Source organism: Corvus hawaiiensis, chromosome 4 (genome assembly GCF_020740725.1).
Source record: "Corvus hawaiiensis isolate bCorHaw1 chromosome 4, bCorHaw1.pri.cur, whole genome shotgun sequence".
Taxonomy (NCBI): domain Eukaryota; kingdom Metazoa; phylum Chordata; class Aves; order Passeriformes; family Corvidae; genus Corvus; species Corvus hawaiiensis.
In genome coordinates, this window is record NC_063216.1 from 73516874 (window position 1) to 73529348 (window position 12475).

Consider the following 12475-nt stretch of genomic DNA (forward strand, 5'->3'; position numbering starts at 1 on the left):
TCACTACCAGCATCATTATTATTTAATGACACTTGTATATTAATGAGAGGCAAGAAAAAGACAAAAAAAGAGGCAAAGAAAGCCAACAATAGACCAAACACGCTCTGCTTTGTCAAAACAGAGAGATGTGGGGAAAAAGTAATGCTGTGAGATGTGCTTTACATGAGAAATTAAATTATGACACTAAAGTTTGCCAGTGGAAGTAGTTTCAGTGCATTAAACCTCATATTCAGCCCAAGTGGGGCTGAACCAACTGGTCCCCTTTTGCCAGCCACTTCATTGTGAATTCTAAAATGAGGGGAAAAAAAGACAAACACTTTTGCCGTCATTTCTTACCCTGGTTTTAATCAGCCGGTATTTCCTCATGCTCTTGTGATGCCACAATTTCTTGGTTATGAACATTGCAGGGGAAGGCTGAATTGTTTTATTAAAAAAAAAAAAAAGTTTCTTCTGACATTTAAGAAACAGAACAGGGAGAGCTCAAACTGATCATTTTTTAAACACCAAAGATGCAGAACCAAGTCAGAAGCCTACATGGATCAGAAATATTGTTTAGATTTAACCCGGATGTGTACACAACACAGCACCTCGGCCAAAGAAATCTGAGCTGCTAATAATCCACACTCCAGGTCATCCATAGAAAAAAGACTGATGAAATGCAGGCCCTGCACCTGTAAAGGTTACAGACATCTGTCACATCCTCAGCTCAGCACAGGAGGCAGCTGGCTTTGATGAGCAATCGGGCACAGCACCGAGGGCTCTACCTTCTTTTCTTTCTGCTTTTTGCACTTCCTAAGGTGTGTGGAGCAGTCCCTTCTCATGGCATTGGACCCAATCACTCCAATAATGGAGTTTCTGCTGGGTATTTTGCACACAGGTGAAAAAAAAGCCTTTGGCATGGGGGGAGGAAAGGAAATGTGGTCAATTTTTATCTCTAGAAAACCATTATTTAACTCCAGGAAAATATTCCGTGAAGCTGGTGGTTCCAGCAATGTGGGCCCCCCCCAGGGCTGCTGGACCCACAACTACCCTTTCAGGGTTTTGTTTATTGTCCTGCACAAAAAGGACACTCCCCTGTGTGCACTGGATTCCCTTCCTGATCCCACACATACTCCAGCAGCTGTTCCAAGCGTGGAGCCCCTGGAGAAGCATGGGGCGCGTGTGTGCTGGGTGCAGCAACACACCTGAAGCTGCAGTGAAGAGGTGGCTCACTGCTCCTCTTGGCTTGGTTTTCTTGGCAAAGCCACTTTCCTGCCCCTTGCCTGCCCACACAAAGCTTCACCCCAGCACAGGTAGCAGGCCCTGGTGCACATGTCCACTGGAATACCTGCAGATCCACCCAAGGATGCTCCATCATTGTCTGTGCCAAGACATTGCTTTTAATTAATCAGGATTTCAATTATGTGCAGTTCTCATCCCTATACACTGGTCCTGGTTAGCTTCAGCTCTACAGAGTCACATATGTACTGGTACTAATGAGCATGAATTTCCATGTATTCATGTTTTCTTTCAGCCATGTTACCACCTGGAAATCTCTATTTTTTTTTTTTCCTCTGTTAAAGAAATGTCTACTCCTCACAGATGTTGGGGGGGGGAAAAAAAGAGGATAAAAATATGATGCAATTCCCTCTTCCCTCCAAAAATATCAGAAAGGAAAAACATGTAAGTCAGGGCTCAAAATCAGCAACATTCTCATGCTTTTCCTTATGCTTCATTTTTTTTTTTTTTAATGAGGTGCTGCTTGTAGAGGTGATGGCTAAATGCTGAAGAAATGTTAGATCAGAGCATCTGATTTCCAGCTCTCAAGATACTTACAGGGTTTTTTTTCAGATTGAAATCATCTCTCAAGGAACACCTAGACATGATATGAGGCCAATGCTCAGCAAATCAGCTCAGATTGATGGCAATCAGAAGATTGTGAGATCTTCCACCTCCTCTCCACCTGGGAGGAGGGAGAGGCACCAAAGGTTCAAATTCCAGGTCAGGACTGCAGATGCCGTGTCCTCGATTCATCTCTACTGTCAAAACCATCAGCCAAATGCCCCACAGCTGCTCATGGAGAAACAGCTTCTGTGTGTCGAGCTTGAAATGCTTTTGGAGAGAAACACGGAGGAGCCTGGAAATCAATTAATTATACAAATATTAGTGACTTCCTAAATGTGCTCAGTGCCAAGAGCTCTCATGCACCTCTGGTCCTCTGCCCCACAGTCCTGGGGCACTACGTTCACTGGGAGATAAAAAGAGTAATTAAAATCAGGCAAGAAAAGCAACATTTTATTTTTTTCTCTTTCTGCTTGTTTTTAGGTAGGACTTTTTCAAAGCCAGTTGCACGAAAAGCAATCTTTGAATTAACAGGCAATTACTTAATTAGATACTTAGCTGCAAATTACATGAAGCAAGGTGCCTGTTTTATCTATTTGGAAATGTAAACTGGGCCCTGCGCTATCCCTGACACAGAAATTCCCTCCTTTCTGGGGAAAACTTGTCTCGCATGTAAAACAAGAGACTCATCTGAATTCTGGCTTTAATCATTTGGGAAAAGGGACTTTAGAAGTGCAAAAAGCACTTTCAGGGAGAAAAATGAACTGGAAAGACACTGGAAATCAGACTTGTTATAGACACGCTAGATTCCAGTGATTTATATATTAAATACATAAGAAAACAACGGGATGCTGTGCAAATCAGTGATGGAAAAGGGTTGATTCGAGCAAGTAGTCTGTGACAATCCTGGCTGTTGGGACCGAAAAACAGCACAGCTTCCTAGAGTTATGCTGAAACCATCACCACCTGCTGCAAAACATTTTTCCTGAAGCATGCTCAAAAGCAAATTCTGGGTAAAAAAAGCCACCAGTTTATGCACTCAGCCACATTGCAGTGTTCCTGCTGTGGTACCCGGAGCCTTCCATCAGCCACACACTGACCAAACCCCTTGGAGATGACACCTCTGTCTCCCCAGGGTACCGCCTTGGCTCTGCACTCAGAAAAATTTAACATTTGCCAAATTTTGCCCATTGTCAGGTCCATTTGACCCCCTCAGTTTCCTTTCCTCACACATTTTAGTGTGACATGGATCAAATGTGACTTTTTGTCCAGTTTCTGGGCAAAATTCAGCACTGGTGGAGGACCTGGCTCTGGAGAGTGCTGGGTCTCTTCAGCTCTGGTTAAATTTCCCACCCGAATTGTTCCCAATCCCAGTGTTTTCATATTGAAGGAGAACATGTCAGAGGAAGGAATTCCACAGGCAGACTCATGTTTCTCAGGGGAAACAGCAGCATTTGGGCAGCAGTGAGGAAGAATTTGGTGAGGAAGAATTTCTTCACGTAAAGGATGAATAGACATTGGAACAGGTCCCCAGGGAGGTGGTGGCGTCACCATCTCTGGAGCATGGTTTAAGGAAAGCCTGGAGGTGGCACTCAGTGCCATGGTCTGGTTGACAAGGTGGTGCTTGGTTATAGGTTGGATTCTATGATCTCAGAGGTCTTTTCCAATCGATTTCTAATCAATTCTGTGATTAGGGGAAATGGCATTAAACTGAGACAGGGGAGATTCAGATTTGTGATAAATGAGTGAATGATAAATGTTGACCCTCCTGAACCATATCCCTCCCTGTCACACATGGTACAGTGCGATAGATTTAAAAGATGCATTTTGGGCTTGCCCATTAGCAGAAAGTAGCAAGGACTTCTTTGCATTTGAATGGGAAGATCCTGATACAAGAAGAAAGCAACAATTACTGTGGACTCGATTGCCCCAGGGATTTACAGAATCTCCGAATCTGTTTGGGCAAGTTTTAGAGGCTCTTCTTACATCTTTTGAACGAAGTGAAGAGGTACTTAACTTACAATACCTAGACAATTTATTATTATCAGGGTCAAATGAGGAAACAGTTCGGAACACCACTATTAATCTGTTAAATTTTCTGGGGAAAAAAGGGCTATGGGTTTCAAAGAAAAAGCTACAGTTTGTAGAACAAGAAGTAAAATATTTAAGACATTGGCTAAGCCAGGAAAGTAAGAAGTTAGATCCTGGAAGGGTGCAGGGTATATGATCCCTCCCTCCACGCAAACCAAAAAGGAAGTTAGGAAGCTATTAGGATTACTGGGGTACTGTAGGCAGTGGATTGATGAATATAGCAAAGTGGTAAAACTTTTGCATAAAAAGCTGATCAGCGAGGATAATATCTGTTGGACACAGGAAGACGATGAAAAGCTAGAAATAGTAAAAGGGAAGCTGATAGTTTACCAGATGTAGCCAGACCCTTTCAGTTGTTTGCTGATTCAAATGAAGGGGTAGCCTATGGAGTACTCACACAGGAATGGGGGGGATGGGGTCCAAGAAGCCAGTAGCATTTCTGTCTATATTATTAGATCCCGTGGCCAGAGGGTGGCCAGTCTGTGTACAAGCTATATGGGCTGTAGCACTGTTAGTAGAAGAAGCTTGGAAGCTCACGTTTAGCGGAACCCTGGCAGTACATACCCCACATGTCCCATGATCAGTATTAAACCAAGAAGCCAAGATGTGGCTCACAGATACGAGGATGCTAAAGTATGAAACTATGCTCCTGGAAACTCCAAATTTAACCATCTCCACCAGTAGCCATGTGAATCCTGCCCAGTTTTTGTATGGGGAACCAGAGGGGAATGTTACTCGTGATTGCTTAGAACTAATAGATTATCAAACTAAAATATGGGAAGACCTACCCGTGTGTGAATGTGAACTACTGGATGGAGAAAAGTTATTTATTGATGGGTCTTCCCGGTTCCAGCAAGGGCAGCAAATGTCTGGGTATGCAGTGGTAGATGGGAGAACAATGAGACAAAGAGAAGGGAAAAGTGCCTAGTCACAGTCTTGTGAACTGTATGCCTTTAACAGAGCCTTGAAGTTATTAGAAGGAAAAGTAGGGACAATCTTTACAGATTCAAAATACACATATGGAATAGTACACACTTTTGGGAAAATCTGGGAAGAAGGAGGGTTATTAAATTCAAGAGGTAAGGGGCTGATTCATGAAGGACTTATTTTAGAAATCTTAGAAGTGTTAAGATTGCCTAAAGAAATAGCTGTGGTACATATTAAAGGACACCAAAAGGGGAGGACCCAAGAGATAAGAGAGAATAATTTAGCAGATCAAGAGGCTAGGGATGCAGCAGAAAATGGAGGTGAAAAAGTTATATTAATCCTAGCTCCAAGCAAAGAAGAACCAGAAATCCCAAAATTTAGCGAAGCCGAGGAAAAAGAACTTCATAAGTTAGGGGAGGAGCAAGACCAGTCTGGGAAATGGAAACTCCCTGATGGGAGGCAGTTACTTAATAAGCCCCTAGCCAGAAAAATATTAGAAGACATGCATCCAAAAACTCATTGGGGAACTCAAGCCTTATGTGATCATTTTTTGAGGAATTACAGACGCATTGAGATTTTTGGATTAGCCAAAAAAGTGACTAAAAATTGTGTAACATATCAGAAGATAAATTTAAAAACTATGAGAAAAAACACACCAGGAGGGCACGAGTTAGCCCTGTGACCATTTCAAAGCATCCAAGTAGGCTTTACTGAACTTCCCCAAGTACAGAAATGGAAATTTTTATTAGTAATAATAGACCATTTAACTCATTTAATAGAAGCTGTCCCAGCTGTTAAGGCTACAGCCAAAGTAGTATGCAAAACTCTCCTGGAACAAATTATTCCCAGGTATGGAATGGTTCACAAAATAGACTCAGATAGAGGAACACATTTTACATCAAAGGTGTTACAACAAATCACATGGGCCCTGGCAATGGAGTGGGACTTTCATCCCCCGTGGCACCCTCAAAATTAGGGTCGGGTAGAACGAATGAATCAAATTCTAAAAACACCTTAACCAAACTAATGATTGAAACACAGATGTCCTGGATAAGGTGTTTACCTTTAGCCCTATTAAGAGTCAGGACACAACCCAGATCAGACCTGGGAGTGTCCCCCTATGAAATGATGTTTGGGCTGCCCTTTCTGACCACTCAACATAAAACCGCTACTTATGAGGAAGGGGAGGCAAGTGTTAAAAATATATCACCAAAATTGCCCAAACCCTGGAAAATTTGTGAGAGAAAGGAATGATTTCTTAAACTGCACCATTAGACTTCAAAATCCATAATATTCACCCTGGGTAATGGGTAATGGTTAAAACGTGGAAGGAGCATACTCTGGCTCCACAGTGGGAAGGTCCGTTCCAGCTGTTGCTGACAATCGAGGCAGCAATCCGAACCAAAGAACGAGGGTGGATCCACACTAACAGAATCGAAGGACCTGTGGAAGAACCTAAGGAGTGGACCCTAATATCTACACCAGGTGATATAAAATTAACTCTAAAGTGCAGACATGGGGGTAATGAACCAGGAAAACACGAATGATCCACAGAAAAATTTAAGGTTTGTAAATGATAAAGAAATAAAACCAGACCTGTATCAGTGGTTACAGATACCATCCAGGCAAGTCCTAAGACCCCTGAGTTATCCCCCTTGGGGAGGAACAATTCCACTTCAAACCAGAGGATCAGGACTGTATCAGACAGAGGGTCCTAATGTGTTTGCATTAGCTTGTGATTTGTATAAATAAAAAATCACTTTATATCCTGACTTGAAAGCATTATTACAGCCCCCACCAGCGCCATTCCAAGTACCTTGTTTAATTCATCCTAACAGTACATACTGTGGCTGGGTTGAATGTAAGTGTGAACACTGTAAGCAAAATTGGTATTGTATTTCCTGTAAGCGGCAACCTCAATGTCCGCAGTGCCGTAGATACAACCACCTGACTGCATTCTGTGACCTTCAACGCCTAGCAAAGGTTGTCACCCTGATTTGTGAGCAGAAACTAACACTCTCTGCTGAGTGTGAAATAAGCAAAAAAGAGTGAGAAATTATACAAGCCTGGATAAAAGAACATCGGCCTGACGGTCAGTAAGACACTTAGAATTATTCTAATTATACAGCATAAGAATAATGCAAACTCTCAAAGGACTAAAATAAATTATTGCCAACCAAAAGACCCAACCTATGCGGCTTTCTTTTTCATCAAGCATGGGTATTGTGCAAATGTTTTAAATGCCCAAATAAGTGGTATTGCTCTTCCACAAAGAGACATCCCCACTTTCTGAACTGCGGAAATAATAAAGAACAAAAAAGTCAGGGAAATGCTGAGGTAGAACAAATTTTGTGTGCGTGGGTGTGGTGGCCGGTGAACACACATTACAAGGGACAAAGAGCTCTCAGTAAGACAAGTCCCCAGTACCACAAGAACCACTTTATGTTAGGGTGATGAAAAAGGCTTCTCCCGGGATGCTTGTTCTGTTACATTAATCTATCCCAGTTTGGATTCCCCGGTTGGCTGTCAGCCTCTACCCCTCCTCACTCCCCCAGAGCTCCCCATTGCTCCCCATTCCCTGCTCCCACCTTTACCCCAGATAAAACTGTGAGTTTTGGGGTCATGCTGGTATTTGCCTCTGCACCCTTGGACAGTGTAGCAGCAATAAATGCTCCTGCCGGAACGCACACAAACGCCCTTCTGGACTCTTTGCTACCTACTGTAACACTGAACCCACCCGTGCGTCTGTGGGGGCACACGGGACCCACAGAGCTGGGTGGGGACAGTATTAGGTGGGAGTTACTCGTACCTGAAATTTGGGAAATTCCTGAAGAAAAGTGAGAACAAGAATTACACTTATGCGCAGTACGGTTTGCATGGAAGTGGAACAAGCAGTGTAAAGAGGGCAAGACCGGGTTGGCCTCTGCCCCTGCCTTAGGTATAGCCCGGCCACGAGCAGCAGCCTCGGAGGGCGTGAGACGAGGGGTGTATGCCAAACCGGGCCTCTGATTACAACCGCGGCAATCGTAATTATCGCAGGCATCCTTGCATGGGTAACCCCAAGCAACGCAAATCCAGAAAATCCCTGCACCAAGTGTAACTCCTTTATCCGATGGGGCAGTCGTGCTTCTTATCTAACCTGGCACACAACAGTAAATAATGAATGTTATTGCAAAGCATCCCTAGAGACTCGTAATTATGGGGAACACTCCCTATGGGTAGCCAAGTTAAAATCCTCAGGGGGACACCAGCCTGGACCACCATGTCCGAAGGGACAGTATGTTTGTTTTGTCAATGCAGGAATGTGGGGCATTTCAGACAGTGGAGGTGCACAAGACAAAATTTAAAAGGAGCTAATAAAGCAGCGAGTGCAGACTCTCAGAAGCTCCTTGAAACAGACTCCGTCACCCCCAACTCTTTCAGACTCCCTCTACAAGAAAGTTAAAGAGCAGCTAAAAGAAACACCATCTCTCCCACCAGTAGGCGAAAGTCTGTTTATAGATTTAATGGAACGAATAGCACAAGAGCTAAATGTCAGTGACTGTTGGATATGTGGAGGTGCCGTTAACAACAGAGCTATGGCCCTGGAAGGGAATTAGCCTAAGTATCTCCGAAATTCTTTTTTGTAACAAAACCAAAATATCTAGAAAACACCGTCCTGAAAGATGGATGCAAAATTCAGGAGTTAGGGGTGCATCAGGAGGGGAGGTAAATCAATGTATAAAACCTGGGTAAGAGCAACCCCGTGCAGAAGAACTCTATTCACAAATGTGACCCACCATTGGTGGTCACCAAAAACCCCAATGGCTATTGGAAACTGAGTAAACAACCAAATGAAAAATGTAGCACCCGGAAAAACATTACCTTATTCTGGTGTAACAGTAGCAATTATGACCTTATTAGTCCCTTTGCAGGCATGGCAGAGTTACATAATTACTGGTGCCGCAGTAGCAGTGTTAACAAGCCGATGGGCTCTTTTAGATTTGTGGGAGAAAAGCTTAGACTAAACTTCCCGCAGATTGGAGAGGAGTTTATACAATTGGAACCATTCAGCCAAGATTTTTTCTATTGCCAAAGGCAGTAGGGAAAAATTTAGGCATTCCAGTTTATGAAGATTTACAAAGACAAAAGCGAAGCTCAGCAGAAAGTATCCGAGAATGGAGTGGTAATATAGGAGGCACCCAAAGGTGGAAAAACGATGAGTGGCCACCTGAAATGAGTAATAGAATATCATGGCCCAGCCACCTGGGCTCAAGATGGATGATGGGGGTATAGGACCCCCATTTATATGCTAAATAAGATAATAAGACTCCAAGCAGTGGTGGAAATCATTAGCAACAAAACTGCCTCAGCTTTAGAATAAATAACTGAACAGTTATCCCAAACCAGTGCAATGACTTAACAAAACCGTTTAGCTCTTGACTATTTGCTAGCAGAGGAAGGCGGAGTAGGTGAGAAATTTAATTCCTCTGATTGCTGCCTGCAAATAACTGATAACGGTCTAGCTACACTCAATATTGCCACTGGCACACGAAAGATTGCTCATGTACCAGTTCAAAAATGGGAAACAATACTTGAAACTAGCTGGTGGGATAATTCTTAGGAACCGCATGGTGGAAAAAACTTTTTTTTTTCTTCTTGTGTGTGACCACTGGGCTGGTATTCCTTCCTTGTTTAATTCCCTGCTTCATCCGGCTAATCACAAGTGTCGTCCAAGGTATGCAGGTAATCACCATGCCTATGGACTCGGAACAAGCTACTTCTGGAACACCACGAAGGATAATGATACTGAAGAAACAAACCAGCACTGGAGAGCCCCTTGAAGAAGCCAGGTTAATCAGTAGAAATTTCAAACGTAACAGTGAAGTGTAATTAAAGATCGTAGCTCAAGCCAACATAATTGACAAAAAGAAGAGGGGGGATTGTGATAAATGAGTGCATGATAAATGTTGTCTTTCGCATATAGGATTTTAACATTTACAAGTGCTAATGTACTATGTAGAAAGAGTGTTAAGGTAAAATGTAGTTAAGTAGAAACGAGATTAAGGTAAATTGTAACTTCGAAATAGTTGTAATATGTTAAGAAATGTATTAATAAGCACATGGTAATAAACGTCTCTTGAGTTGAGAAACTACGGAGCCAGGAACCAAGACATCTTAGAGGAACAAAGAAGATAAACCGCATGCATCCCAGGAAGATTGTTATCTCATCAGAACTCACGCCTCCCAAGGAAACTCTCAGCTACAAATGAGGCTGGAGACTGGCGAGGCACCGGAGAGAAGGTGCCTGCCTTCAGTTCTGAAGCGGTCCCGAGCACCGAGGCGGCGGCGTGCTGGCGGAAGGGAGCAGAGACCGGAAAGTGGGGAAAGTTGAGTGAAGTGTAAATTGCTTTCTGGGCTTAATGAATATGCAACAGTTTAAGAGAGTACTTAAGTCCACAGTTAAATGAATGGAGGGCGCATCTTGCAATATTGCCAAGCGCCCCAGCGCTGTGATATGCCTTTGTTCTACTAATAAATGTTCAATAATATATTGCTAAAAAAAAATCAGCTCTTGAATTCACTTTTTTCAAGATTAGATATTAATGAAATATTTTTCACAGTTAGGGTGGTCAGGCATTGGGACAGGTTGCCCGGGCAGGTGGCGGAGTCCCCGTCCCTGGAGTTAAAAGTTCAAGCGGTGCCTGGATCTGGCGCTGGTTGGTCAAGTTTAGTATTTAAGGGGTTACAGTGGCAGTGCTGGGTTGGACTGGATGATCTTAAAGGTCTCTTCCAACCTTGATGCTTCTGTGATTGCGTGAAGGAACCAGACCCCCGCCACACACAGCCTGGCTGTCCACACGAGCTGAACTGAGGGGCGGGGGGGGCGGTGTCGCGACATGTCGCGCTGCAACGGCGCGCGCGCCCGCGCGGGAACGCGCGTGGGATGCGGTGTGAGGGGGAGCGGGAGGGGGCGGGAAGCGCGGAGCGGGGAGGCGGGAGGGAAAGGGAGGGAAAAGCAGGGAAAGGGAGGAAAAGGGGGGGTTTAACCCCCCCGTGCCCGGCGGCGGCGGCGGCATTTTCTATTCAGGCGGCGCTGAGGGAGCCCGTCGCGCCCGGTGCATTGTGGGACCGCGCTGGGAGTCCCGTTCGCGGGAGGAGGCGGAGGGCGAGGAGGCGGCGAGAGCCGGTGAGAGGGAGACCTGAGGAGGGAGGAGGAGGAGGAGGAGGGGGGGGTGCAAGGCGGGGAGATTTAAAGGGGAATTCGCCTTCGCCGTTCCCGCCGGGCTGGGCGCGGGGGGCGGCGCGGCGCGGCCGGGACGCGGGGTGCCCGCCTGGCCCGGGCCCCGCCGCCCTCCCTCGGCCCGGCCCCGGGGGAAGGGCGGAGGAAGGAGCGGGGATGGGGGGGCAGCGCCTCACCGCGATGCGGCCGCTTTAAAAAAATTTGGACGCCGGCAGCGGACGGGTTAAATTTTTCGCCCGCCGACATTTTTTTTCCCTTTTCCCTCCTTCCCCCCCCCATTCCTCCCCCCCACCCGCTTCCCTCCCTCCCCATTACGGAGTGTCGGCGGGGAGGGGGGGGGGGGGGGGGGGGGCTGCTCCCAACATCCCACCGGCCGCCCGCGCCAGCGAGGGGTGAACCCCGCCCCGGTGACACCGTACCTGCACGTGGGGACACGGGGGACACCGGGGTCGGGCACTCGCGGGCTCCGTCCCCGCCGCTCCTCGGGAAGGGGCCGCTGCCACCGCCGCTCCGCGCGCAGCTTCTTCCTCCTCGTCCTCTTCCCCCGCCGCCTCTCCGGCCGCACAAAGAGCGGCAGCGAAGGCCCCGGGTTTGCCTCTAAAGGCAGCGGCTGGAAATTTAAGGTGTCCCGGAGCCATGTCTGCCCGCAGCGCTCCCCGCCGCATTCCCCGGATCGATGGTGGTTGCAGCGCCTCGCCTTGTGTGTCTCGGGCGGTCGGGCTGGCGGTGGGTGCGCTGGGGTTTGTTTGGGGTATGTACCTGGCTCCAGTTTTCCCTCCCTCCCCCTCTTTTTGCTCCTGTGCGCTCCCCTCTCTGCTGTTTAGGAAGGCAAGGGTTAAACCTTAGCTTTTAATATTTATTACGCCGCTCTTTTAAAGTAAGAAACGTCTGGGTTAGGAGGTGTTTGCTGCTGCTGGGGAGGGATGCTTATCGCTCACATCGCATGCCGCATGGACTGCCAGAATCACAGAATGTTCGGAGATGGAAGGGACTCACAAGGTCCATCAGTCCAGCAACTGCCTCTGCACAGGGCAGCCCCAAGAATCACACCTTGTGCCTGAGAGTTGTTCGGACTCTTCGTGAACTCTGCCGCACTCGGTGCTGTGCCCACCAAGGTCACCAAAACTTGGTCTTGCGGGGAATGTTGCTCCCGTGGCAGTCTGTGAAATACACAGTTGCATGAAGCTTTAATCAGATCTTCATTAGAAAACTGACTGTGTTCTTGCACTGCGGATGTTTTCCATTAAATGAAATCTTGTTTGTGTCACTATTTGTTTTCAAACGGGGGAACTGTGTCCTTACAGTCCTTAAGGCTGCAAAAAGTTCCTGGTAGGCTGTGGCCTCTGCATCCATCCCTGTGTAAGTAGGCAGGGGGTGCTAAGCTTGTTGCAATTACTGGTTAGATGAAGGAAG

At 46.2% G+C, this 12475-nt stretch overlaps 1 protein-coding gene and 1 long non-coding RNA gene across 3 annotated transcripts in view; one reads left to right on the top strand and one right to left on the bottom strand.

Annotated features, from left to right (window-relative positions):
* On the bottom strand, positions 1-11569 carry LOC125325553. Its single transcript, XR_007203382.1, has 2 exons — positions 11482-11569; positions 1-2116 (listed from the first exon to the last, which is right to left on the bottom strand). It is a non-coding gene; the product is annotated as an uncharacterized LOC125325553 (long non-coding RNA).
* SEPHS1 (selenophosphate synthetase 1) overlaps positions 10903-12475 on the top strand; it is a 24039-nt gene continuing 22466 nt past the window's right edge. Inside the window, exon 1 of one of the 2 annotated variants that reach the window (XM_048302691.1) lies at positions 10903-11008. The gene's annotated coding sequence lies outside the window, so the exon portion shown is untranslated. Of the gene's footprint in view, positions 11009-11724; positions 11814-12475 lie in introns of those variants that run through there. The other variant, XM_048302690.1, reaches the window with a different exon arrangement.